At 41.0% G+C, this 15,410-nt stretch overlaps 1 protein-coding gene and 1 pseudogene across 8 annotated transcripts in view; both read left to right on the top strand.

The window, feature by feature from the left end:
* LOC137645976 (protein bric-a-brac 1-like) overlaps positions 1 to 15,410 on the top strand; it is a 93,149-nt gene that overhangs the window by 62,099 nt on the left and 15,640 nt on the right. The window lies entirely within an intron of this gene.
* LOC137646184 (5S ribosomal RNA) lies at positions 4,935 to 5,053 on the top strand (annotated as a pseudogene).

Here is a 15,410-nt window from a genome sequence, read left to right as displayed (position 1 = left end):
AATGTGAATGAATAGCATTCCTCCATACACATAAAGACAACATTGTGGCAATTGGTTGGTATACGTTTATTTTACATAAAGCCAGGAATAGTTTAAATCACATTGTAATTTATTACTTCAAAATGAACTACTGAAGTTTGATTAGTTTTGCGGGGTTAAATAGGAATGTCTTAGACACCAGGAGTAAGATTAACTGAAAAGTAGGGGGTAATACAGTCAGCCCTTGCTTTTCAAGGGTTCATTCTTCACGATTTTGCTAGTTTGCAACACGGAGAACCGTATAACCTATTGATAATAAATCACACATTTGCGGGTTCGCGGTAAGTACTCTCGCCGCCCGATAATTTTAAACTGACCTCGCTCCTTTGCATCTTCGTGCAATCTTATGGAGTTGTTGACCCAAATTATATTTTTCATTTTTTTTTTTTACTTAACCTGCTGAATTCTTGGTTATTAAGTTGTCTGTTATTTTCTGCAAGTTAGCAAGAGGAGGTTCTTTTATTGCTAAATGGTGAATATTTTTGTGGTAACTCTAACCTTGCGGATTACTGCCCTATTTCCATAACTCCCATATTATCTAAAGATTTTGAATGCCTATTAACAAAACGTCTAAATAGGTATGCCATTCCCTAGTTTACAATTTGGCTTTCTCAAAGGCTTTGGATCATGTGATGCCGATTTGATTGTGGTCAAGAAGTTCTTATGATTGGCCTTTATTTTAGTGCTGCCTTTGACTGTGCTAATCATAAGATCCTTGTTTTCAAACTAAACAGTTGTGAGTAGGTAGGTCTTTTTAGCATCATTACTGTATTGATTTTTTAAGTAATAGATTTGAAAGAGGTGTTAATACCCCATAGTGATTCTAGGAATGGGATATCTGGTGTTACTCAGGGTAGTGTTCTTGGCCTGTTAATTTTCATACTATATACACACGATATGTGGTTTGGCCTAGAAAACAAGCTTCTTGTGCATGCAGATAGTGCAACACTCTTTGCCTCATTTCCATCTGAATGTAGATCTGAGGTTGCTGAATCCTTTAATAGAGGTCTAGCCAAGAATAGTGCATGTTGCAAATTATTATTATTACTTACTAACCAACAACCTTTGTTTGAAAAGCCCAAGGGCTCCAACATAAGAAAATAGCTCAGTGAGGAAAGGAAATAAAGAAGTAAATAAACTATATGAAAAGTAATGAACAATTAAAATAAGATATTTTACGAATAGTAATAACATTAAAACTATATAGAAACTATAAAAAGACATATCAGCCTGTTCAACATAAAAAAATTTGCTGCAAGTTTGAACATTTGAATTTCAATCGATTCAGCTACCCGATTAGGAAGATCATTCCACAACTTGGTCACAGCTGGATTAAAACTTATAGAATACTGTTTAGTACTGAGCCTCCTAATAGAGAAGACAGTACTATTAGAATTAACTGCATACCTAGCATTACAAACAGGATGGTACTGTCTGAGAAGATCTGAATGTAGAGGTCAGAATTTTGAAAAATCTTATGCAATATGTAAGGTAGTAGGTTGGCCATGGCACCGTTGAGATACTACCGTCAGAGAGTTATGGGGTCCTTGACTGGCCAGACAGTACTACATTGGATCTTTCTCTCTGATTTCGGTTCATTTTCCTTTTGCCGAATAGTCTAGCCTATTCTTAACAGATTCTCCTCTGTCCTCATACATCTGACAACACTGAGATTACCAAACAATTCTCACCCAAGGGGTTAACTACTGCATTGTAATTATTCAGTGGCCATTTTCTTCTTGGTAAGGGTAAAAGAGACTTTTTGGCTATGGTAAGGAACTCTTTTAGGAGAAGAACACTCCAAAATCAAACCATTGTTCTCTAGTCTTGGGTAGTGCCATAGCGTCTGTACCCCCCCCCCCCCTAGATGCTGAAGCATTGACGAGGTTGGGGGGCTTAGGGATTAGCAGCTGGATCTAATGAACGGTGGAAACTGCTTTCCCACTGGACCTTGATGCCCAATTGTTGATCCAACTAAATTAGTCAGCAATTTCTCTCCTTTCTTTTGATTACTTCTTTTATTCTCCCATCTCTTCCTCTGGGGCATAAACTTGACAACTTTGGCTTGTATGACTTTGGTTTTGACTGCTTCTTTGGATTTGGCACAGGGTGGGATGGATGGCATACCATTTCAACCTGTAAAAATTTAGACGCCATCACCCTCTGGCAGACTCCATTGGGTACAGACCAAGTCTGTTAAGAGTCGGGCTCCAGTGATCCGGTTTTGAGTCGCCAATATTTGTGGGTAATGGGTGACGCCAGGCATTGGAGTCGTTGGTGGAAGGGGCTAACTACCCCCACTGACCAGTGTACGCCCACCTAAAGAGAGGCAGCCCTTCTCTAATAGAGGACTGGTCCTCACTGAAGCCTCTTCTCGTGTTGGGCCACTTGGGATAGGAGGACTGAATAACTCTGCTTTCTTCTTCTTTAAAAACTAACCCCTCTGTTGATGACCTGGAAACTCTTAAAGGACCATTCTACTAATGCTCAAAAACAAAGTAATTTGGGTGACATGGAGAATATGCGAATCCTTCATGTCACTCAGATTCCCATAGAAACTAATTATGATGTGTTGTATAAATCATTTTAATGTTATGGTTATATCAAAGAAATTAGAATGAGGCTTGAAGGCTACAAATGGGATTCATGGATATCATTTGATAACCATGATGAAGCATTCAATGCAATCAGTAATATTATGAATACTAAAATCAATAATTTGAACATCAAGGGTGCTCTTTGCGATCAGGTACCTAAGGATCTAGATATATACAAACCTGCAGATTGGATTTATAAAGGTATAGAGGTAGTTGAACTCTCTCAGAGAAAGCCAAAACCACCAAAGTGGCTTATTGCTCAGTCACAAGGGAGTATAGGAAATTATTTTAAGATCAAGGGGAGTGCAGAACAATTTGAAAGTATTGATGATTCCATAGACCTACTGAATGGTACTCTCCATACAGCAGGAGTCAATTTGATTCCCAAAACCACGTGATTATTCAAACGACGACCAGTCCTGTGGTGGTCTCCGGAATTTAACTGTCTTGCTCAGAGCCACCAGAAAATCTCCGACTAGATTGTGTAGACGCCGTACTGAGGAAAATTTGATGACATTCAAAAAGTGTAGAGCACAGTTCCGTCGTGCCATGAAAGAAGCCAGGCGCCAATCTTGGGAATCTTTTGTTTCCTCAGTCAACAGTAGAACACACCATCTTCTGTATGGAGGAAAATAAAAAAGATTGCCAGCAAATTTACCCCAAACCCACCACCAGTGTTGAAGGTGAACGGTCAGTATGTGACTGAAGCAAATGATGATAGCAATGGCTTGGTTGATCATTTTTCAAATGTATCATGTAAGTGTGAAGGAGCTCCTGGTCACCAGTATAGGAGCATTGAAGGAAAGAAAATTTTAAATTTTGCAACAAGAAGTTAGTCGTATAATTCTTCTTTTACTGAAAGAGAATTTGATTCTGCACTTGCTAATTATAACGATACAGCCCCTTGACCCGATAGAATTCCATATGTAATGATTAAACATTTACATTTTAATACAAAGTTATTTTTGTTCCGTAACCGAAATACAAACCACGCTATTTACATTGGGTTTACCTTTTAGCGTAGCTGAAATGGCGAGCCATTAGAATTTAACGAGGGTGTATTACCCCCGCGCTAGTTAGCAGGGGGGTAGGGGAGTGGTATCTAGCTACCCCTCCCCCCCTCACACACCGGTGAACTGCTTCACTTTCACTTTTGGCTCGGACATGGACAGATGTCTGTCTTTGTCCTCGCTGGCAGCCATGGTTTGTTTTGTCTTTTCTTAATCACTTACCTTTCTTTTACTCAATATATATGTAAACATTTTTTCATGTTTATGTATATATTTGAGTATAGAAATCAGTAAGTTTCCTTTTCAGAGTTTGTGCTTATGTGTGTAGTGTACGATATCTCCGTGGAGCCCTCGGCAGTTAGGCCACCATGGTGTAATTCCGTGGATGTCGACAAACTCAGACACCCTTCCATCCTTGGGAAGAGCTTGTTTGTGCCCAAGGACAGAGACATAGACAGCGGTTGTGCGGAGGAAGTCGACTTCCATTTTCACTCCTCTACGGCGCTTTCTTCCAGACCCTGCAGGCCTCCAGCGCCTCTTTCTTTCAGCCTCGTCGGCCAAAGTTATCGGACCGGTTACGGCAGCTAAGACAAGGTGTCCAATAGCAGTCCCCTCCTGTCAGGATCAGGTAGCACGGGAGGCTCTCCCGGGGGGGCATAATCGTAGAGAGAGCGGCAGAGTTCACGAACTCTAGGATTGGCAACCCCCCCTTGCAGGTCTCACGCTGGGAGGATGCCTAAGGTTACTCATCCGGATAACAGCTTCCTGATGACCCCCCGGCTTCTTCAGTCGATCCTTTCTCGTAGGAAAGCATCTGAGACGGGAATTCCGTAGTTGACCTCTCAGCTCTGATCAAGTTTGTCGAACAAACTTCGTCCAGCGTGGAACAGCAGAATCGATCAGACTGGTAACAAGGCGGCAGGACTCCTTAGGCCCTGGATCGGAAGGACGGGTACTTTGTTTCCATTCCATCCATCTTCCAGGAAGCTCTTGGAATTCAGCCTAGACTACAGGTGTTCCTGCTTAAGATGCGGTGTGGTGATCCCGCCGTAGCATCGCAGGTTTTTCCCAAGAGAACTCTCCCTGCTTTCCTCATGGCTGCTCAGGAGCAGGCTTTCGCCTCCTTCGCCTTTTGGAGGTCTGGTCAACTCCAGTAGGCTTGGGTTCGACCTTCTTCAACGCCGGGACAAGCTTCCAGATCCTTACCATGAGTGAGGGATCATGGTAATTTGCAAGGAGCCTTCTCTACTTCTGCCTCAACATCTGGAGTATCTAGCCATGATATTGAGTCAACGGCCTTACCATGTTGGAAACCCCGCTTCTCGTCCGTCCAGCGAGGTTAAGCAACGTCGGGTCTGGTCGGTACTTGGATGGGTGACCCCCTAGGGACGCCAGATGCTGTTGCCTCCTCCTCCGAGCCTTCCCTTCAGTTGACTGTGGCAAGGCTGAGGAGAGTCGCAGTACCTGTTCTCAGTCAAGCAGAGCTTTCAGCCCTACCTTGGAACGTTTCCTAGGTCTCTTTTCCGCATTGACCCGTCTAAAGTCCCGAACGGTCGCCTCAGGATAAGTTCCCTGTGGGGTGGCCCAAGTTCCGGTGGTTTCAAAGCAACGATTAACTGGACTTTCTGGCCCCTATGGGACCAGCGGAACGATTAGACCTGCAATGGGTGTTGACCTATGGAACCTCTTGATGGGAGTAGATATTCTCGTCCTTTCCCCACATTTTTTATGCTGTTCTCGGACTCGTCAAAGAAAAGGGGGGGGGGGGGGGGGGGCATGTTCCGGTTCAGGCCTATGGGCTGGACCTGAAGGATTCCTCTCCATCATTCAGGCAGGCTTAGGGGCCGTAGTACCTTCGCATCTTGCAGTAGAGATACTGAAATGATTTGAGATCCTCTCAATACCACTATCGGCTCGCTCATTCCGGGCAGAGGAATGTTCTCTCCGACAATCTGAGCAGAGCCTCGCAGATAGTGTACCTGGGGGTCTTTGGCCTTTAGTAACCAGCAAGTCCTGGCCTTGGGGACCTGATCGCGACAGCTTGGAACTTCAAGCTTCCGCTGTTCTTCCCCCCAGTCTCAGACCCCAAGACTCTTTGGCAAGATGCATTCCGGTGATGGTGGGACAACATCAACGCCTGCGTCTTTCCTCCTTTGTTGTCTGTTGAGAATGGGTCTCAACAAGACCAGGTTGTCTGTCAACCTTTCAATGGCCCTGAGAGCTCCACTGTGACTATACGCAGAACGGTTTCCGGACCCTCTGCTTCCCCTGACGGAACTCCCGGGAGAGCTTCTCCCACGGCACAGGCTACTCAAACAACCACATTGCAACATCTTTCACGAGGCGGGGCATCGCTTCGGCTTCACGCCTGGAGACACTAAGCCTCCTCCTCAAGAAGAGGCAACCCGCTACAGTCACGGGGCGGAGGTCGCGTCATCTGCGATAGTCATCCGCTGGGGTCTACCAGGCGAAGTGGAGAGTCTTCTGTGGTTGGTGTTGTGGGAGATATACCTCTTCCCTTGAGGCCTCTTCTCCAGCAACAACGAACTTTTTGCTCTTCGGCGGGAGGAAACTCCTTTCCGCTCTCGGCAGTGAAGCCTGTCGCTCAGCCTTTCCCTGGCCTTCAGGCTGAAAGGAATAAACTTTTTCCTTCCCGCTGGACCTTTCCTCGCTCATGTGAAGCTGCGAACGTCCCTGCCCCCAGTCGGAGTGAGACCTCCAACATGGAGCATGGTTCGTACTTTTTAGTCCCTTAAGAGATCTTCTCAAGAGCCATTACAGTACGTCAGGCCTCTGATTGTATTCCGTCTTGGGGCTCCGGCTCACTCTGGCCGCGGCCAGTGTGTAAGCAATCTTCTTGGTCTCGTACGACTCCGCTCTTTCTAAGGAATGAGGGAAGGCACCATTCAGGTTCGCTCCCGAGTTGTTGGCTAGACTCAGAATCTTGGGGTCCCGGCTCTTCGGTCCAATTCCTTCAAGATTTTGAGTCGCCACTCTGTATCAGATGACCCAAAACCTTCTCCTCCTTGCCAGTAAAGGAATCGAGGGGTTATCTTTGGGAACAGCTGCAGTTTGTCCTTACGTGTAGCCGGGTTGGGAATACAAGAAGGACACGGGGGAGAGTCACCAGTATACCTCTTCAGCTCGGACTCGAGGACATTCGTCTCGACCTGAATCCAGACCCTCCCCCGTCACGTCGCCCTACAGCACGATGTCGGATACATCGCAACGTCCCTCGCCTTCGAGTAATACTACTCTGTGACGCAGGTGCTACAAGGAACTTGTGAGGTGCAGGGACTCCTTTTCTCGAGTGCGACTCACTCGGATTCTGAGTTCCCGGGTAAAGCCAAAGCCAGTATGGCTGGGGACTTTCCACCCTTCCTAAGGGGTAAGTCACCCAATGTAAATAGCGTGGTTTGTATTTCGGTTACGGAAGAAATGACAAATTCAAAGTTAATTTGTATTTTTCCTAACCATACAAACCCTTACATATATTTGCCCGCCAGCCCTGTCCCCCAAGACAAGTCCTACCTCTAAGTGAAAGTGAAGCAGTTCACTGGTGTGTGAGGGGGGGAGGGGTAGCTAGCTACCACTCCCCTAATACACCCTCGTTAAATTCTAATGGCTCGCCATTTCAGCTACGCTAAAAGGTAAACCCAATGTAAATAGCTAAGGTTTGTATGGTTAGGAAAAATACAAATCATCTCCGAATTTGTCATATTTTAAGCATTATTAATAGAACATGGCATGATCATAGTTATCCAAGTGTTTGGGAACTAGCCATTATTTTAGCCTTTTTTAAACCTGTAAGGATAAGTTTTTAGCAGTATACTATCGACCTATTGCATTGACATCTTGTTTATGTTAAATCATGGAGAAGATGGTCAATGCTAGACTGATTTGGTACCTTGAAAAGAAGGGTATTTTATAACCTATTCAATGTGGATTCAGAAAAAGACACCCAATGACTGATGCATTGATACGACTTGAGTTCTCTATTAGTTGAAGCCTTTGCTTCCAAAGAGCACACCATATGACAGTCTCTTTTGACCTTGAAAAGGCATATGATACCACATGGAGATATGGTATACTTAAAACAATTCATGAATTGGGATTAAGAGGAGAGCTACCAATATTTATTTAGTCATTTCTTTCACATAGTTTTTCAAGTAAGAGTGGGGGAAACTCTATCAGAGAGTAAATGTCAGGAAGGAGGAGTTCCTCAGGGTAGTTTGCCGAGTGTAACTCTGTTTGCACTAGCAATTAATGGGATATCCTCAGTCATTCCCCGGGATGTTCTCTCAACATTATTTGTGGATGATCTCTCCATATCACTTGCTAGAGCTAGAATGGCAATGGTTTAGAGAAAACTACAACTTGCAATTGACAAAATTATCCAGTGGGCCGAAATTAATGGATTTAATTTCTTGACAAGTAAAACTACTATTGTCCATTTTTGTCGTGTCCGGGGAGTACATCCAGACCCGGATATATACATTAAAGGTCAACGTATCCCATGTGTAAGTGAAGCTTAATTTTTTGGTTTGATGTTTGATTGTGGGCTTATATGGGTGTCTCACATAAAAGCATAAAGCTAAATGCCTTGAGGCTCTGAATCTTTTAAAAGTATTGTTCCATACATCCAGGGGGCAGACCGCAATACTGTACTATTTTAAAATTGTAAAAGTCCTTGATTTTTAAAAAAATTAGTTATATATGTGAAATATACTCCTCAGCCACCCCAAGCTGATTAAATATGTTAGATTCAATACATCATGCTGGTATAAGATTGTCCACAGGAGCATTTAGAACTTCACCTACCACAAGTCTCCTTGTTGATGCTGGAGAATTACCTCTTGACCTTTATCACAAGTCTTCTATTGTTCGGTATTGGTTTAGGTTGCAAAGACTCCATAACTCTTTAGCCTTTCAGACTGCAAGCCTTGTAAGGCACCCATCATACTTTGAGTTGCACCCAAAATTTCCTCAACCTTAGGGGTTTCGGGTGAAACAATTATTAAACAGTCTTGATATAATTAGATCTAAGGTGCTTCCATTTAAGGTATCATCAATGCCTCCATGGAAATTACCAGAGGCATTTTTTGTAAATATTTTATTGGAGTTAAGGAGAATATGACTGACTTAGAAACCAGGTCTCTTTTTATGGAACATGTTGCAGAACATAGGGGATCGACTTTTGTATAAGTTGATGGCTCCAAATCTGATTCTGGCGTTGGATTTGTAGTGCATAGTAATGGTTTTAATTGTAGAGGTGCACTTCTTCTAACAGCTTCCGTATTTACTGCCGAACTGTATGGCATGCTAACTGCTATTGAGAAAATAGTGTTGGAGAAGGACGGTAATTTTACCATTTTTAGTGATGCAAGGAGTGCCCCTCAAGCATAAGAAGTTTTTAATTCTAGTAACCCTCTAGTTTTAAAGATTTTAGAACGGCTTTTTATTATTGGTCGGAGAGGTATAATGGTTCGATTTTGTTGGGTTCCAGCACATGTAGGTGTGTCTGGGAATGAGAAGGCAGATTTACTGCCGAAGAATGCTGCATCTGAACTGCTACCAAGAATGTATCCCATTCCCTGTATTGATTTCCTACCTAACATCAAGAAATGGTTTTGTAATAATTGGCAACAGCACTGGGATAGTCTAGATGGCAATAAGAGGAGAGGTAACAAATTTCATATCTCTTTGGAGGAATAACATGATGCCCCGAAAGTGGGAGACTTCTCTTTGTCGTCTCCGCATTGGTCACACTTTGTTGACACATCGAGTTTTTTCTGAAGGGCCAACACCAACCGTATTGCGGCGACTGTTTGGTACCTTTAACAGTGAGGCATTTGTTGACCAAATGCCCCAATTATAATAATTTAAGAAATAGATACCTGTTTGAGGCTCGAGGTGAGGATGGCAAGTTCATCCTTGTCAAGATTCTTGGACATGATGTCTTACTATGCGAGCGTTTTTTTTTAGATTTATTTCAGAAGCAGGTTTTCTGAAAACTTTCTAACTTCTATAATGACGTCTTAACTTTTATAGTTTTAATTGAATATCCTTTCATTTTTTATATGAAATAAATGATATCGGCCTCAATGACCTAAGATATCAGGATGCCAGAAAACTTCAAATCAATCAATTAATCAATAGCCTCTGTACCATGGTCTTCCACTGTCTTGGGTTAGAGTTCTCTTGCTTGAGGGTACACTCGGGTGCACTATTCTATCTATCTATCTAATTTCTGTTCCTCTTGTTTTGTTAGTGCTTTAGTTTATATTTATATTTTAATGTCGTTACTGTTCTTGAAATATTTTATTTTTCCTTGTTTCCTTTCCTCACTGAGCTATTTTCCCTGTTGGAGTCCATGTTCTTATAGCATCCTGCTTTTCCAACTAGGGTTGTAGCTTAGCAAGTAATAATAATAATAATAATAATAATAATAATAATAATAATAATAATAATAATAATAATAATGATAATAATAATAATAATAACAAACTAATTGAACAACGGTGCCAGTGATTAATATCGAGGTCAGGAATAAGAAATTTAATAGATATGTCCAAAAAAATTAAGATGAGAATCAGCTGCTGAGTATCAGAGTGGAGAACAATCCTCGAAGCAAAGGAGAATAAAAAAAATTAAAACACTTCTTCAGAATAGATTGATCACCAAAAATCTTACAAGACCTTCTCAATAAGCCAATTTCTTGTACAATTGAAGAGAAAATAAACCTAATTTGTTTCTCAAAAGTAAATTTGCTGAGATCCGGATTTTGAGGAGCCACTGCTCTTGACCTACGTACAATGACTTAGTCATACTTTGAGTTTTGTTAGGATTCAACTTCATGCCCCATAATTTGCACTGTGCACAGATTTTAGCTAGATCTCTATTAAGGGATTCAGCAACCCCAGATCTACATTCAGGAAATGGAATTGATGCAAAGAGACTAGCATTATCTGCATATGCAACAAGCTAGTTTTATAGGCCAAACCACATGTTATATGTATATAGTATGAAAAGAAATGGGCCAGGTATACTGCCCTGTGGAACACTAGATATCACATAACTATACAGTACTCATTATGGTACCCATCAACAACAACTCTTTGCAATCTATTACTAAAAAATTCAATAATGATGCTAATAAAAAACACCCACTTCCAATTGTTTGAGTTTGGAAACAAGCACCTAATGATTAACACAATCAAAGGCAGCACTAAATTCAATGCCAATCATATGAACTTCCTGACCACAGTAAAAGGATATCTGTACAGCATGGAGATTGTTAGAAGGGTATCAAATGCTTCAAGGCCTTTATGATAGCCAAATTTCCTGCTAGGGAACAGATGATTACCTTCAGCAAACCTATTTAGACATCTTGCCATAAGACGTTGAAAAACTAGATAATATGGGAGTTATGGAAATTAGGTGGTAATCAGCAGGATTTGAGCAACCACAAACTCATTTACATAATGGAGTAACATTACCAAATCTACAACTAGTGCTAAAAGAACGTCTGCTTGCTAACGTGCGTAAAATAACAAATAACTTTGGAGCTAAGAAATCTGCCGTCTTTATAAGAAACAAAGGAAAAATACCATTTGGGTCTACACTTCCATAAGCATCAAGGTCCATTAAGAGAGCTAAACGACATTAGGAAAACAAGAATGGGGAAGATCAAGTTTCTCATTACTCTCCTTACTGGCAAACACATCATCAAAAAGGATTGCCTTTTTTTTGGACCGTGAGTGACAGAGCCACCTGGTTTAAGTAAACGAGGGACTGTTACGTCTGTACCAAAAAGGGCAGATTTAGAGGTAGTCCACCACTTATGTTCCTGGGTTGTACCAGAAAGGACTTCTTTTACTGTTAAATTGTATTTCTTCTTAGTTTAAGAATAAACTCTCTTAGCGAAAGTTCTAAGCTGAGTATAGCTATTCCAAGTCAAATTTTATCTGTTGCCATTCTAAAGATGATAGACCACCTGCTTCTCCAGATAAGTACGTCTACAATCATAATTGAACCAGGGTTTGTCTTTCACTCGGTATCTTAGCACACACAAATGGATACGCCTATCAATTATGTTACAGATTCTCATTCAAAGGAACAACAGGCTCAGCACTTATACAATTGTGACCAATTCAAGCCAAAAAAATAATTCAAAATGCCATTCCAGTCTGCTTGAGATTTTATATAAATCTTACTTAAGTATGACACATCCAGGACAGGCTGCTTAGTCTTCACTACTAATGAAATCATGTGAGTAGCTTCACCTATGATTTGCTCACAGCCTGATACAGAGGCAAAACCAAAGTTCTTAAGCCATTGGGATCAGTAGGCGAAACAGAATTTAACAACTTCTTATGGTGAGCTATGAAATCACCAACAAAAACATAAGAGGCCTTTCTATCATCATCTTGTATCTTAACCATAATGGTAAGAAGACAATCAAAGATAGAATCATCCATGGCTGGGTTCCGGTAGATTGAACACAAATAGAAGTTATGCCTGCCACAAACTTTTATTACCCGAATCTCATGACATCTACATTTATAGAAGGACTTATGAGAAGCAGGGTACTCAGTCCTAACATACACCGCCATTCCCTTGGCTCAAGGAATGACATTGCATTTCAGAATTTTTGGCTTCTTAAGGAGCTCAGATGAGTACCTCATATTAGAAACCAAAGTTTGAGCACAAAAGAATATTATACTGTCTGGATGCAACGGTAAGGTCTTGAATATTTGCATGTAGACCATGAATATTGCAATACAGTACAGTAGATGACACTGACGAAGTTTAGGACGTATTGATCCCAGATTTTTATTAATGTCTCCAGACAGGATGAGAATTAATAGTGGCAACAAGAAAGATTCATCGTACTTAAAAACTAAATTAACAATAATGATGATAAAAACAATATGTACAGAAATAGGAATAAAGTGATTGATAAAACCCATAGACTACAAATAAAAAGTCGGAAAAACTGGGCAACATGGCGGAGCCAATACACTATGTAAGGCTAAATGCCCTCAAGGATAGTCACTTTAACTGAAGGGAGGACAGCAAGGATGGTTTTGAAAAGATAAGGAAACAAATAAGGAAAAGAACCTCTTGAAAAACCACCAGGCATCCGTGGCCCTTCTATTAAGCCCCCAACACACCATTTAAAAAAAAACGAGCAATAACAAAAAAATTAGATAGAATAGTGTGCCTAAGCATACCCTCAAGCAAGAGAACTCTAACCCAAGAAAGTGGAAGACCATGGTACAAAGGCTATGGGGTATGAAGTTGAACCATAAAAAAAAAAAAAAAAAAAAGTATGATTGTAGGTACAGAGTAGGTTGAGAATAGTGGATCCCCAACATCTAGATCTCTGCATCGAGAATGTTTCTTTAACTCTATATGACTCTTTCAAGATTTTAGGTGTGACTCTTGATTGCAAATATACTTTTGAAAAAAACATGGTCTGCTTCTTTAATTGCACAAAAAATGATCTTATTGAGTCATTTAATAATTTTGTTGCTCAATCTATTCTGAAGAAGGGTTTTAATTACTTACATTTTACTGTGTTTTGAATATTGTCCTCCTGTCTGGTCTTCAGCTGCTGAATCTCATCTTAATTTATTGGACAAGAAATTTCAGTGTATTAAATTTCTTATTCCTGATCTAGATATTAATATCTGGTGCCATCATTCAGTAAGTTCTTTATACATGTTGCATAGGATTTTTCATAATTTTTAACATCCTTTGCATTCAGTTCTTCCCAGAACCATCTTGTATGTAGTACCAAATATGCAGTTAATTCTATCAGTCATGCCTTCTCCATCATAATTACATAGTATTCTAGAAGTTTTATTCCTGCTCTGACCACACTGGAATAATCTTCCTAATCGGGCAGTTGAATTGGTGGAACTTCATAAATTCAAACTTGCAGTGAAAGTTTTTATGTTGAACTGGTTGACATAAGTGTCTCTTCATAGTTTTTATGACAGATCTATTTTAATATTGTTACTGATACTAGAATATTTTATATCAAATATTCAATACTTATGTAATTTATTTATTTCCTTATTCACTTTCCTCACAGGGCTATTCTTCCCTGTTGGATCACTTGGACATATAGGATCCTGGATTTCCAACTAGGGTTGTAGCCTAGCAAGTAATAATACTAATAATATATATGTTACAAGAGGATTTCTCATTAGGGACAGGTTGTTCAGTCTTAATAACAGTACTAACGAAACCAATGCATGATCAGACATCTCGGCTGGAGGACTAACCTTGTTTGTTATAACACCAAGAAATTTAGTGTATACTAGATCTAAGCAATAAACAAGATTTTTTAGTAGCCTCACTAATGCTTTGCCTATAGCCTGTTTGAGAAGCAAAGTCAAAGGTTCTTTTCCCATGGTGATCAGTAGGAGAAGCAGACTTTAGAATATTTGAAATTACCATCGAGCACAAGAGGCCTTTTTATCTTCTTGTATCTTGGTTATAATGGTAAGAACCCAATAGAAGATAGAATCATCCAAGCCTGTATTCTGATAGATAGAACATAAATAAAAGTTATTTGCACAATCTCACTTATTCAGTGTCTAATATTGCCATGTCGTCGTCGGCGCCCACTCGTGTCAGAGTATTGGGTTCTGTCGTTAGCTATCAGCCTCCTGAGAAAGAGATGAAGAAGGGTGGAGGAAACGACAGAATGCCAGTAGCTGGGTATATTGTTTTGGGTGGTCGTGGCTTTGCAACGGCCACGCACACACACTTGGCCCACACCGTTTTCACCGCGGCTCAAGACATATGAGACAGGCGGCTTCTCCGATGTTGGTTGCATCGGCCTGCCGGGTTCTTGTTATGTCAAGGCCCGCCTTGTTGCCTGCCCGACAGGCATTGCCCTCTTCCGCCCGTGCTGGGAAGCTCCGCCGTTGGGGTCTTGTTTGGTTTGATTTTGGAGTTTTCCTTCTCCTAGCCTTTGCCTATCTTAAATAAAGGAGAAGGCCTATAGGGGTCCAGTCTTGGTCTGGTCTCTCAGAACTGGCCTTAGCGGTATGGTTGAGCCTGCCAGGGTGGATAAACTACCCCACTGCCATTGCCCAGCCCATCATTGAGACACTCAAGCCCCTCTACTGCAGCAAAGTGCTGGACCATCAGAGGGGGAATATTGCCATTTAGTTCACAAATATTGCAGTACACTAGACAAAAAAGGTGGAGCCTGGGATGCACTGGCACTGAATTTGGCTCAATATCTCCAGATGGAATAAGAATTAAAATGGATAAAAAGGTCTCATCATACTTAAAAGCTAACTTAACAATAATGGCAACAAAACAATATGTACACGACTATATACTATACAGAGAAAAGGAAAATGTACCTATAACCCTTAGACTAAAAGACAAAATGTCAGACAACATTGGTTAACAGGGTGAAACTGACACACCATGCAAGGTTTAGTACCTTCCAGGGTAGCCACTTAAATTGAAGGAAGGACAGCAATGATAATTTTGAAAATGATTACCAGAGGAAGATAAGGGAGCAGATGTGGAAAAGGCCACCTCTTGATAAACCATCAGGCATCCTTGGCCCTTATCAGGAAATAGTTATTCACATATTAATGACCCAAAAATATCAGAATTACCAAAGCAGGAAAAATTTCCTTTTAAAAAAATTATCTCCATTATCTCTTGTACTGGAAAACTTTGAAGACAATGAATGGGATACTTTAGGAGTGATGTTCATACAGAAAGA

The sequence above is a fragment of the Palaemon carinicauda genome, chromosome 8 (genome assembly GCF_036898095.1).
Source record: "Palaemon carinicauda isolate YSFRI2023 chromosome 8, ASM3689809v2, whole genome shotgun sequence".
Lineage (NCBI taxonomy): Eukaryota > Metazoa > Arthropoda > Malacostraca > Decapoda > Palaemonidae > Palaemon > Palaemon carinicauda.
This window is presented reverse-complemented; position numbering and strand designations above follow the sequence as displayed.